The sequence below is a fragment of the Lytechinus pictus genome, chromosome 8 (assembly GCF_037042905.1).
Source record: "Lytechinus pictus isolate F3 Inbred chromosome 8, Lp3.0, whole genome shotgun sequence".
Lineage (NCBI taxonomy): Eukaryota > Metazoa > Echinodermata > Echinoidea > Temnopleuroida > Toxopneustidae > Lytechinus > Lytechinus pictus.
Genome location: NC_087252.1, coordinates 11,597,191 through 11,610,363, shown reverse-complemented (window position 1 = coordinate 11,610,363; position 13,173 = coordinate 11,597,191).

The following is a 13,173-nucleotide window of genomic DNA, read 5'->3' as shown; positions in this document are numbered from 1 at the left end:
GAATATTGTGTGAAGATCGTTCTTAATCCACATTAACTTCATATAGAATTCATACTGGCAGATTTTTATAATACAGTTACAAAATAAAGCCATTTATTGCTGACATGTTAAAATTGTTGGAAAATATATACTGGACAAACAGTATTTCGAGATTGTCAGATGTATATATGTATGTATATTTCCTGTTCTTTTCAGTTTGCCAGGTGTGTATATTGATATAGTATATGGCTATCTGTTCTGGTGCTAACTTTGCTGTTCACATGGCATCAAGGATAGTTTTAGGTTGCAATTTCTTTGATTTGTACAAAGTTTGCTGATGTAATTCCAATTGCAATTTCAAAACATGTTTCTATTGTGAATTTTTGACTGTGTCAGTGAAAAACCATTTATTGATTTCAAAATTGCAGCCAGTGTCCATTTATACTATTAGACAATTTTTTTACAATGTTATAAGGCTGGAAGAAATATTTAGATCACACATTAAACTGGACAGAGTTGATTATTTCATCTTGAATTCTAAACTGATCCTGATTTGCAATATTATGTACTGTTCTGCTTCTGGCTAAAAGTTTACAGTGAACATTTTTTTCTGTAATTTTCATGCTTCTTTAAAGAAGGGGGATGTCATGTTATGATATGATATATGTTTACGCATGCGCGTGGTTGCTAAGTTGTTGCTAGGGGTTTCTAGGCAACGCAACATGTAACCGAGATCAGAGGCGTCGATCCTGGGGGGGGGGGCAGGGAGGGGGCGATCGCCCCACCAATGAAAATATTGGGGGGGCAAACATATCGTTTTGCCCCCCCCCCCAATAATTCTGCATGTGCAAAAATAAAATAATGAGATTATAATGTTACACAGAAATCAGCAAGCGAGATTGAAATACACAACTCGTTCTTTATCTAAAATCGTGCTCAAAATGTCTGCTTTTCAAATTGGAATATAACATTTTTCAGCTCGCGCTCGCATCTATTGTTCATTTAAATACCCATCTTAATTATTGGTACTCAAAACGCTTAGAATATTAAGCTTTCAGGTCAGAATATAAATAAATTTCGGCTCGCTCTCAGCACTCTCATTATCTGTTAGTGAGATACATGTCGTCCTCATGAGTTACTACAAAAAGTCCTAAACAGGTACCTTTTTCCCGTTTCCAGGTCAGTATACTAAAAAATTTCAGCTCGCGCTTCGCGCTCGCATATTAATTTGTTGGTGAGATATGTGTCTCTTTCTCATGAATCATGTACATATATATATATATATATACATATATATATATATATATATATATATATATATATATATATATACATATATATATATATATATATATATGTAGGCCTACATATATATATATATATATATAGGCCTATGTGTGTGTGGGGGTGGTTTGTTCATTATGTGTGATCGAACGCCTTTGGAACGTTGATTTATGATTTTGCCCCCCCCCCCCCCATCTGAAAAATGGATCGACGCCCCTGACCGAGATGTAAGAACTACGGCTCCGAATTGTTGTTAATAAACTTGTTATTTGAGAGTTCAATCAGTCATGTGTCCATCTCAGTGATATACAGTGTCATTCCACTAACGTAACTTAAGACGTGAATGGAAAAAAGCTCGGGTAGTACCAATATTTAAATCTGGTGATATGTCTTCGTTGAATAATTACCGCCCCATTTCTATATCGTGAATAAAATTTTTGAAAGGGCTGTTCACCAACAGCTAAGTGAATTCTTGGACGTGAATGATTTATTACACCCAAATCAATCTGGTTTTCGGCCAATGCATTCAACAACTACTGCCCTTGCAAAACTTGTAAATCAGTGGTCGTTAAACATTGATAACAATTTAATTTCTGGAGTTGCGTTCATAGATCTTCGGAAGGCCTTTGATACCGTGGCACATGAGCTGCTTTTAAAGAAATTAGCTTGCATTGGTTGTAGTAATAGGACTATCACTTGGTTCAAATCATATTTATTTGATCGACAACAAGTGACACAATTCAAAGGAGCCAAATCGCACCCTTCAATCGTCAAATTAGGCGTGCCACAAGGGTCAATTCTAGGTCCCCTTTTATTTTCAATATATGTTAATAGTTTACCTGAATGTATTCATGAAGGTATCATAGATATGTACGCTGACGACACGACACTTACCGTCAGTGCGAATGATGCGACAGTTTTGAAATAAAAATTAACTGTTGCATTAAACAAGGTCATGGCATGGATTAAAGATAATCAGCTCGTCCTCAACACTGAAAAAACCTGTGTCATGATATTAGGTACTCGTGCTAATCTCAGGAAAATAGATTCTTTCACGATTTCGTTAAACGGTGATTTGATAAATAGAGTTCAATTCACCAAATGCTTAGGAGTTTTGATAGATGAAGAACTGAAATGGTCAAAACAAATTGAAAATGTATGTAAACTTACTCAGAAAAGTATTGGCATAATAAAGAGAGCGAAAAGTTCTTTGCCTGTGCAGTCCTTAAAGTTGCTTTATAACCAGGATAACAGTTTAGTGTTGCCAAGATTTGATTACTGTTCTGCTGTATGGTCGAATAGATTTCAATCCCATACAATTAAGCTGCAAAAAATTCAGAAGAGGGCTGCAAGAATAATATTGAACAAGACATACGACAAACCGTCGGCTGATTTGTTCACAAGTCTTAAATGGATGACACTAGACAAACGATTTGAGCTCAGTCGCGTTTTGATGATATATAAATGTGTTCATAATTTAGCACCTTCTTACCTTCAGGTAAACTTAACCAGTCCAAATGATGTACATGAATATCATACCAGACAGAGAGACAGGGGATATTTACGTGTGCCCAAGTTTCGCACTGATTGTTATAAGTGTAGTCCAATCGTATCTTCAATATTTGAATGGAATAAGCTTGATAATTCAATTAGAACAGCTCCTTCTGTCATTTCATTTAAGAGAATTAATAGAAGAACTTGTAATTTATAAATAACTTGCGGAACATCCACTGTTGTGCGTATTTTGTGTTAGCATGATCTTGATGATCTGGTGTATATTATCAGTATTTTCAAGATGTCCTTCTTAGTTAATTTGATTTATTGATATTTGATTATACGTCAAACGAGTGCCCGTCTGCGTTTTGTTTGCTGCTAAGTTTGTTAATGTTTCGTTTTACATTCAAATCCTAATGTGAATAGTAATGCCGTAACATTCTGTACAAACGTTATGCATTTTGTAAATATGTTTATTGTTATTCAGGGCCCCAAGGAAGACCACTACTTATTGGTGAATGGGCTACCCTGTCAAAATATCAGAAATAAATAAATAAATAAATAAATAAATAAATAAACCATTAAGAGCATGACCAGATATGTGAAATCGAGATTTTAAGCGATTCAGTAGTATGGTATGATCCACAGTGTCAAAAGCTGCACTTAGGTCCAATGAGACTAAGAAAACACACTTATGCTGATCAAAATATGACAGAACATCATTCTGCAATTTCAAAAGGGCTGTCTCAGTGCTGAAATAGGATCTATATGCTGACTGCATTGGATCGTTTAAACCATTATCATTTACGTGTTCTGGGGCCTGTTGCAGAAAGAGTTGCGTTTAAACGCAAGTAAAAAAATCAATCGTAAGTCAAAAATGCACGCTGTTGATTGGTTGAAAATCAAGTTGCGCATGATTTTTAGAGTTGCAATTGATTGCAACTCTTTCTGCAACAGGCCCCTGTTAGTTGAATTGATACTACCTTTTCTATCACTTTAGCAATATGTGAAATATTACTAACAGGCCTATAATCATGATAATTACATATTGTGTCTTTATTCAGATTGTTTTTCTTGATTATTGGTGTAACTATATAGCCTGATGAACACCATCTGGAAATGTACCCGATGATAATGAGCTGTTTACAATAGAGGTCAGAGCAGGAATATTGCAATTGACAAGTTTTTTCAAAAGCCAAGTAGGTTGAGAATCTGTTAAAGAAGTGGCATTAGACATATTACTCACAATGCGTTTGATATTATCCTCACTGACAACCTCAAAACAATTCAACATACTTTCATGAAAAGAACTGACTTCATCTACACTTCTTGGTTCAGGTGTATTTGTGACATTGTTGCCGATATCACTTATCTTCTTGACAAAGAACAAAGAAAAACGATTTGCTAGATCACGAGGATTATCATACACAGGGAGAAATTTAACATTCTTGTGGAGCAGATTATTAACAACATTAAAACTGTTTTGACATTGGCTTTTACAGAGTAACTCCGTATAGTATTTTTGCTTAGCCTTAACTATGAGGTCGTTAACATGCTTGTTAGCTAGCTTAAAAGATGTGTGATCAGTGTCTGAAGAACTTTTGGTCCATTTCCGTTCAATCCGTCTTCTTTCTCGACGCGCAGTAAGGATTTCCTCATTGAACCAAGGATTGCGAACCCTTGTGGAGCGGAGACATGATTTCTGAGGAGCAAACTCATTAACGCAGGCTGCTACAGATGTGTTATACGCAGTAAGAACTGAATCAACATCACCAGCCGAGGACAAGTCATTGAGTTTGTCAATCAGTGCCTCACTAAATCCTTCGATGTCCATTTCCTTGAAGTTCCTGAAAGTCCGCTTAACTTTCTTCACCACCGGCCGAGGATCTGCCGAGGATACCTGAGTACAAATCGGATGCAGTGATGATCAGACATGAGACTATGATGAATTACAATGTCTTCAATGATGCAGCCATGACGGGTAGGACAGATGTCTGCAGAGGATTGTCCTTGATGATTACTATCATGTTTTCTCTGGTCATTACAATTAAGGTCCAAAGTGTGACCCATGCTAGCTCCGATGACATGTTGAACCAAGCTAGCAGATTCTATGATGGATAGGAACTGAGCTACATTTGAAGGTTTATCGACGTGAATGTTAAAGTCCCCAAGAAGAAGAACTAGCCCAGCCAATCGTGATATCTCAGCAGTTTCTTGAAGAAAATCTGCTGTACGGAGCTGATTCTGCACAGAAGGTGGTGGTCGGTAACCAGGTAACAATACAGCGTTGGACCAACGTTGGATCAACGTTGGGAAATTTTTTCCCAACGTTGCATCATCGATAGAAGTGCACGCGCATACATCGTCAGACCAACAACATTTCCAACGTCAGTTCAACGTTGTCCAGCAACAATGTTTCAACGTTGTCTGGCAACGTTGATCCAATGTTGGTTAAATAGTCAAATACAACATTGCTACAACGTTGGTAAGCAACGTTGCATCATCGATAGAAGTGCACGTCCATACATCGTCAGACCAACAACATTTCCAACGTCAGTTCAACGTTGTCCACCATCAATGCTCCAACGTTGGTATAATGTCGGCTGAGTCATCAATAACAGCGTTGCTGCAACGTTGATGGGCAACGTTGAAGTAGCGATGGACGTGCACTTGCATACATCGTCAGTCCAACTATGTTTACAACGTTGGTTCAACGCTGTCCAGCAACAATGCTGCAACGTTGTCTGGCAACATTGCTCCAACATTGTTACAACGTTGTCACAACGTTGCTCCAACATTGCTTCAACGTTATTCCAACGTAAGGCAGTAATTAACAAAACATTAATTGGTTTCAAGGTGAAGTCCACCATTACAACTCTACACTCTAATCATTATCATCATGTCTTATCCTATCCTAAAATCCTACATCCTAATCCTATAACCTATTCCTATCATCCTACACCTATCCACTGTATCCTGTCATTGACTCCTATATATAGAGCAACTTTGCTATACTTGGCAGAATACACTTAATATCATTTTCCACACTTAACCTTGAATATTTCACTTAGAATAATATGTTTTGATTATAAATGATATGGTAATGGAGCCACATACTTTTCTGAAACTTTTCATGGTGGAAATATTGAATAAACATAAATACTCTAATTATTATAGCAATATTACCTAAAATTTTGGTCATTTACTGATGTAATGAATATTCATGAGTGCATAATTATTGTCCAGATGAGGCAGGTATGGCAGCGTTGGTCCAATGTTGGTCCAACGTTGGGTGACGTTGATCCAACGTTGGTATAATGTTGGTCCAATGTTGATGGAAAGTTGATTCAACTTTAGTCCAATGTTAGTCCAACGTTGGCGTAAACGTTGATTCAATGTTTGTCTAATATCGGTTAAATGTTGTTGTAACGTTGATTCTTTGTTGGTCTAATTTTAAACAAATCCAACGATGCGCCATCTCCATCAAACAGTTTTCAACACTGTGCCATCATCATCTGTAACCTGTTCATGATTCTATCAAAAAACATTACAACTATTATTACATCTATTCATTTCTTTTCATTCTTTCTGTTACAAGTCTCTTCACATCATTAAGAGGAATCAAGAGAATTACGTGTGATATTTATTGAGGCCTTTGTAGCATTCAAACTTTTTTGACATCCTCTTTTTCTCAAACAAGACTAATACCAAAAAAACATATGCATATGTAATAAGAATTAAGATGTATTACATTTTCTTGCGAGTTGCAATCTCTGTTTCTGTCTACAATTGTTTAATGACTCGGTATGCAATGCCAATTGCAACGTCAGTAATCATCACAAAAACTCACATGTGTAATTGCAGTCTCTCAGTATTTACAAAATCTAAAAAGGAGATCGCGTAACTTGGCCTCACTCAGAGTAACGTAGCTACTGCCTACTGTAACTAAAGAGTGCCTCTTTTAGATTAAGATAGAAGTCAACTGATATCTCAATATGCATGGCCATGGCCTAGTCTCGCTCGTGCCATAACTATTAAATGATATTTCAGCGTCAAGTGTAGCATGCCTCACATAGCAACTACAGGTTTGACTGCAGTTGGAAAACACTCGGTCCTGGCTAGGCCAGGCAGGACCGACCAGGTGAATTCAAGGCAGCGTATAATACATAAGGCAGGAATGCCAGGTAGCAAGTCATTGGGTGATTTCAAGTACGGTGTACGGTGTTGAGAGCGTGAAAGCTAGGCTGCTGAACTGAGCTCCAACATCAAGCGTAATATTATTTTTTCATTGAAATGTATTAAAACTCTAATGATTTGCTCTCATCTTAAATGTAAAAGATAATTTTACGGAGATGGTTCGTCGTGTTCGCCCCCTGTTCGTGAGCTACAGTTCATCAACACCAACACTGAACTTTAAATCACGATTCTCCCAATCCCTGGGGGTCGGTGTTGCTGAATGGGGAAATTGCTTGTAGATCATCAACACCATGCAGCCACAGTGCAGTGTTGGGTTCAGCAGATGACAATCAACACCAGCCTTCAACACAAACTGCCGGAAATACACCATATTTTCCGAGGTCAATCTCAACACCAGCCTGATTCAAGTACGGTGTTGTCACAACACCAACACTAACCCAGGGAGCTCCGCGGCCCGCTCAGCGGGCCAGAGCCCAGGGGCTTACCGTGTAATTCACCATACCCACGGTAGTAGCGTGAAGTATGGTCTAAATAATTATCCGAATAAATAGTTAAAACAGAAATTAAGCACTTACCACGATTATATTGATGAAGGTCTAGCTAACGAGTGGCAGCTTCCTGACATTGAGGCACACACTGGAATCTCAAAAAACGAAAGGTTCTGTCTTGAATTGGTAGCTCTCCTTCTTTCAGAATTCATAGCAATAAAATGGCCGTTCGAGACCGGTACCGAGGGTGTAGGGCGCATGCGCGAATTTGACAAAAGTCTATATGCGCTAGTGCTATTAGCCTCGGTCTCAATCGGCCATTTTGTTTTGAATTCTGAACGAGAAGAGCTACCGCGACAGAACTTTTCGTTTTTTGAGGTTCCAGTCTGTGCCTCGATGTCAGGAAGCTGCCACTCGTTAGACCTTCATCCATATAATCGTGGTAAGTGCTTAATTTCTGTTTTAACTATTTATTCGGATAATTATTTAGACCATACTTCACGCTACTACCGTGGGTATGGTGAATTACACGGTAAGCCCCTGGGCTCCGGCCCGCTGCGCGGGCCGGAGCTCCCGGGTTACACCAACACCAGTCCAGATTTCAACACTGTACTTGAAAATCATCCAACATGTCCAATGACTGTTGCCTTGCCCTTGGTATCGCATACTCGTTCCCACTCACACGTATTGCGAGGTTAGTATTAGTCACTCACACAAGCTAATTACGAGGTTAGTTAGTATGTTATACTGTGCAGTGACTGGTGTTAAGTACTACTTTACTACTACTTACACGAATATCCTAGCGTCGGACTGTACGCGCACAGAAGCTGACTCCGGAGTCCGTGATCTTTCGGAGGGGATCAATGCATGGTTGCAGTTACCGATTATCTGCAAGTGCAAAGAAAATTCCACTGTAGATTGTAGGTCCTAAATATGCAGCTTATAAGTACTGTTCCAGATCACTAGATATTCTGGAATTTAATTGTCTATATCCACTATATCCAGTCCAAATTCTGCCAGATTCTTCAAGTTCAAAATTGAAGGAAGCAGACTACACAGACATGACAGAAAGAGTCCGAAGTCGCGACTAATTCTGCGCATCAGAATAGTATGGTATTTTTAAATAGGCACATTTGATGCTTGTATTTCCTTCTTCAATTTCTTCTAGTTATGTGACGGTAGGCCTATGACATATCTCGTACTTACTGTGAAAGGCCTAGCCAGCTGCAAAGGACGAGGGCGTTTCTGGAAATTCTGGTCTTAAACTACATTTTTTTTCTTGTTTTTCTCCTTTATTTTCTATATTTATCGACACATTTGCATCCCCCGGTGCATGCAGCCTCTCTATTCTACCCCATCTTTATTTTTGTTTTCCCCTTAGACTTAGTTTTAGTTCCTCTTTCCCTTCCCATTATTTTCCTTCTCTCTCGATCTCTTTTCCCCTTATTGCTGGGGGATACCAAGGGTGACATGGATAGACAAGCAAACTTACTTGATCGACCCCCCCCCCCTTGGCCCCATTGGAAATTATGCGAGTAGTCGTCTGTATATCATTATCAATTCTCCAATGAACCAGTTTCTAACGTTCTCAACACTGTGTATATTATGCCGGGATATTATGTTGAATGTCAAACAAATATCCAACAAACTATAGTTTCCAACATTGTGTCAATGTTAACTGTCAACAACTCTCCAATAAACTATTCCAATTACGCTGTCCACGTTGTGCCATTGTCCGTTGTTCAACAACTCTCCATCAAACTAGTTTCCAACTTTGTCAACGTTGTGCCATTGTCGACTGTCCAACAAATCTCCAAGAAAATAGTTTCCAACGTTGTTCCTTTGTCGGTTGTTCAGCAACTCTCCATCGAACTAGTTTCCGACGTAGTCAACGCTGTGCCTTTATTGGCTGTTCAACACCTATCCAATCAAACACGCGTTTCCAACGTTGTGACGTTGTTGGCTGTCCAACAAATCTCCAACACACTAGTTTCAAATGTTGTGCCATTGTCTGTTGTTCAACAACTTTCCAACGTTGCCAACGTTGTGTCATCGTCGACTATTCTACTGATCTCCACTCTACCAGTTTCCAACGTTGTGCCAGTGTCAGTTGTTCAACAACCTCCCATCTAACTAGTTTCCAGCTTTATCAACGTTGTGTCATTGTATACTATCTAACTAATCTCCAAGTCCAATCTACCAGTTTCCAACGTTGTGCCATCGTCGACTATCCAACAAATCTCCATCGAACTAATTTCTAGCTTTGACAACGTTGTGCCATAGTTGGTTGTTCAACAACTTTCCATCGAACTAGTTTCCAACGTTGCCAACCTTGTGTCATCGTCGACTATCCAACTAATCTCCAACCTACTACTTTCCATTGTTGTGCCATTGTCGACTGTCCAACAACTCTCCAACTAACAAGTTTCCAACGTTGCCAACGTCGTGTCATTGTTGATTGTTCAACAACTTTCCAGCGAACTAGTTTCCAACGTTGCCAACGTTGTGCCTTTGCTGGCTGTCAACAACTATCCAATCAAACGTGTCTCCAACGTTGTGACATTGTCGACTGTCCAACAACTCTCCAACTTACTAGTCTCCAACGTTGTGCCATTGTCGACCGTCCAACAAATCTCCAACAAACTAGTTTCCAACTTTGTCAACGTTGTGCCATTGTCGACTGTCCAACAACTCTCCAACTAACAAGTTTCCAACGTTGCCAACGTCGTGTCATTGTTGATTGTTCAACAACTTTCCAGCGAACTAGTTTCCAACGTTGCCAACGTTGTGCCTTTGCTGGCTGTTCAACAACTATCCAATCAAACGTGTTTCCAACGTTGTGACATTGTCGACTGTCCAACAACTCTCCAACTAACAAGTTTCCAACGTTGCCAACGTTGTGTCATTGTTGATTGTTCAACAACTTTCCAGCGAACTAGTTTCCAACGTTGCCAACGTTGTGCCTTTGCTGGCTGTTCAACAACTATCCAATCAAACGTGTTTCCAACGTTGTGACATTGTCGACTGTCCAGCAACTCTCCAACTAACAAGTTTCCAATGTTGCCAACGTCGTGTCATTGTTGATTGTCCATCATCTTTCCATCAAACTAGTTTCCAACGTCGATTCAACGTTAATCCATCAAGTTTTTCCAACGTCCAACGACTTTCAAGTTTCCAACATGGAGCCAACGTTGGCTTGTTACCTGGGTAGACTACCAAGAAATGCAATTGACCTGCATTGCTAACAACGTGTGCTAGCTCAAATGTAGAATAGGTCAGACAGTCATCCATTTTCAGCTGTAGTTGAAGTGGAGACTTTAAAATAACCGCGATGCCGCCATGAGGATCTGTTGGTCTTGGAGCATTCACAACCGCATATCCAGCTGGTATAAGGCATTCTGCGATGACGACCGGATCTTCTGCTCGAAGCCATGTTTCTGTTATAATCATTACATCAATATCGTGTTCAGAAATATAATCATTGAGTAGGAATGTCTTATTACGTACAGAGTTGAGCATTCCATAAACATATCTTTAAACAGGACTCATGAACCTTTTTATTATTGGTATCAACAACAATCAAGTTATGATGATTAATTCCCTGCACAGAAGATTTGTTGTTCAGACTAAACTGGGAGATACCATTAAGTACTGGGATTCTGCTTTGCTTTCTACAACCTCCCCGTTTCCCACGATGAGCCTTCTTTTTTAGTTTACGATTTATTCCTAACCTCTTAATATTCATCAAATCATCAGGATGGAAGAAATGATGTTGTAGTTTAATGGGTAAAACATTACATTAAAAAAAATCAAGTCTAGGGTAAGATTTTACCCGTTAGAATTTAAATATAGATTATTTTTCCCGTCGTTGGTATTTGAATTTATTAAATCTAGAGCCCTCTTCCGAAAATATTTATATTTTGATTTGACATAGCCATTTGAGCATGCATTAATATCGTTCAAACCACAATCTATTTAGGGCAGCAGCATTATACGTGATCGACACTTTTGGGGGATTTACCAAAACTAAGGATATGCCTCTTTTTTAATTATCCCTCTCTTTCTCTCTCTCTCTCTCTTTTCCTTGTTTTAATGTGCTTAAATTAAATGGACATTGCATTTTGCGCACTATATATAAATCCTAATAATAATAATATTAATAATTATATTATTATTATCATTATCATTATTGTTATTATTATTATTAGTATTATTATTATTAGGCCTATATCATTAATAGTGCTGTTATACAGTGCGTATCAAAAAAAAAATTTACACGAAAAAATCCTGTAAAATTATACGTTTGTAATATCCTGAAGATTTTTCCACATTTTAACATTGGTACAGATCCATTTAAACAAAATATGACGATTTAACTGTCGAAAAATATTTCCGCTTGAGTGAGCACCACTTACTTTTGAAAAGTTAGTGAAAAATGATTTGCGCAGAACTTTGAAATAGTTATGCGAATAAAAGTAGACCTTAATCACGAAGAACACGTGGAATTTAGCTAGTAAAAATGATTTGAAGATATCTTTTACCTTTTAAACTTGTTGCCTTGCCCAAAACACTTCGAAGAGTGCATTGCGCCCCAACCCACTCCCCTACACACCGAGGCCATCGTGACGATATTTGCTTTACACTGAGCTGTGATTTACATGAAATGGCTTAGGCTTGATTTTCATGTTGTATCATTGTCAAGCTTGGGGATAGTGTGGAGAAACAAGTATTAAATGAAAAATGAACTTAATCCCACTTTAAATTATAAAAAAAACTTAGCGAAAAAATGCTGGAGATATATGATATAAGCTTTTGTTCAGATTCAGCTATGTCCTCAGATCCAGCTGGCACAAAAAGGGTAAAGGTTGTGCATATAAGTGTTGGAATTTCAATTTGGGTGGCAAAATTGTTACAAAATGCTTGAATGTATCCATTTTATTTCAATTGACTAAAATGCAAGGGAAATGTATGAGAAATGTTTCGCAGGGTAAGTTTGATATTGCCCTTTCCTCTTGACACAGCGTAAAAATTAGAGTTTCTGCGCAAACAGATTTCTGCGAGCTTTACAAAAATAGACAGTGCTCACTCAAGTGTAACATTCTGTCAAAACTTTTACTTTCATTGGATAGATGAGACCCAAACCCAAGATTACATGTGAAAAAATTACCCATATGTTGTATATTTTTTAATTCACAGGGCTTTTCAAAGTGTAAACTTTTTTTTGATACGCACTGTATATTTTATCTAACAATTATTTTTATTCATTCGGTCCATGAAAATGACTTAAAAAGCAGTCAACCATAACAATTTGATTTTTCGCTTTAATTTTCTTGCACTCCCCTGTCAATTTTCTCACTTTTATTCTCTTTCCTCTATCATTTTGTCTATATCCATTTCCCATTCATTTTAGAGTCTGGAGTGCATGGTCACAAAATCTTGATCGGCGAAGAAATAATTGTGTTAGTTCACTTTGCTTTTTCACAATGAGCCGTAAAGTTCAACCAATGATGATCGGGGGTGTAAGACAGGGGCGGATCCAGGATTTTCCAAGGGGGGGGGGGCAAAAAAAAGGTTTTCAATCACAAATTAAGGATATTTTGTACCTGAAAATATTTGACAAGCAAGCAAAAAAAAAAATTTTAAACCACAAATAAAGGATATTTCATACCCGAAAAAACTTGACAAGCAAAAACAGGGGGTCTTCAACTTCAAAAGAGGGGTACACCTCTAT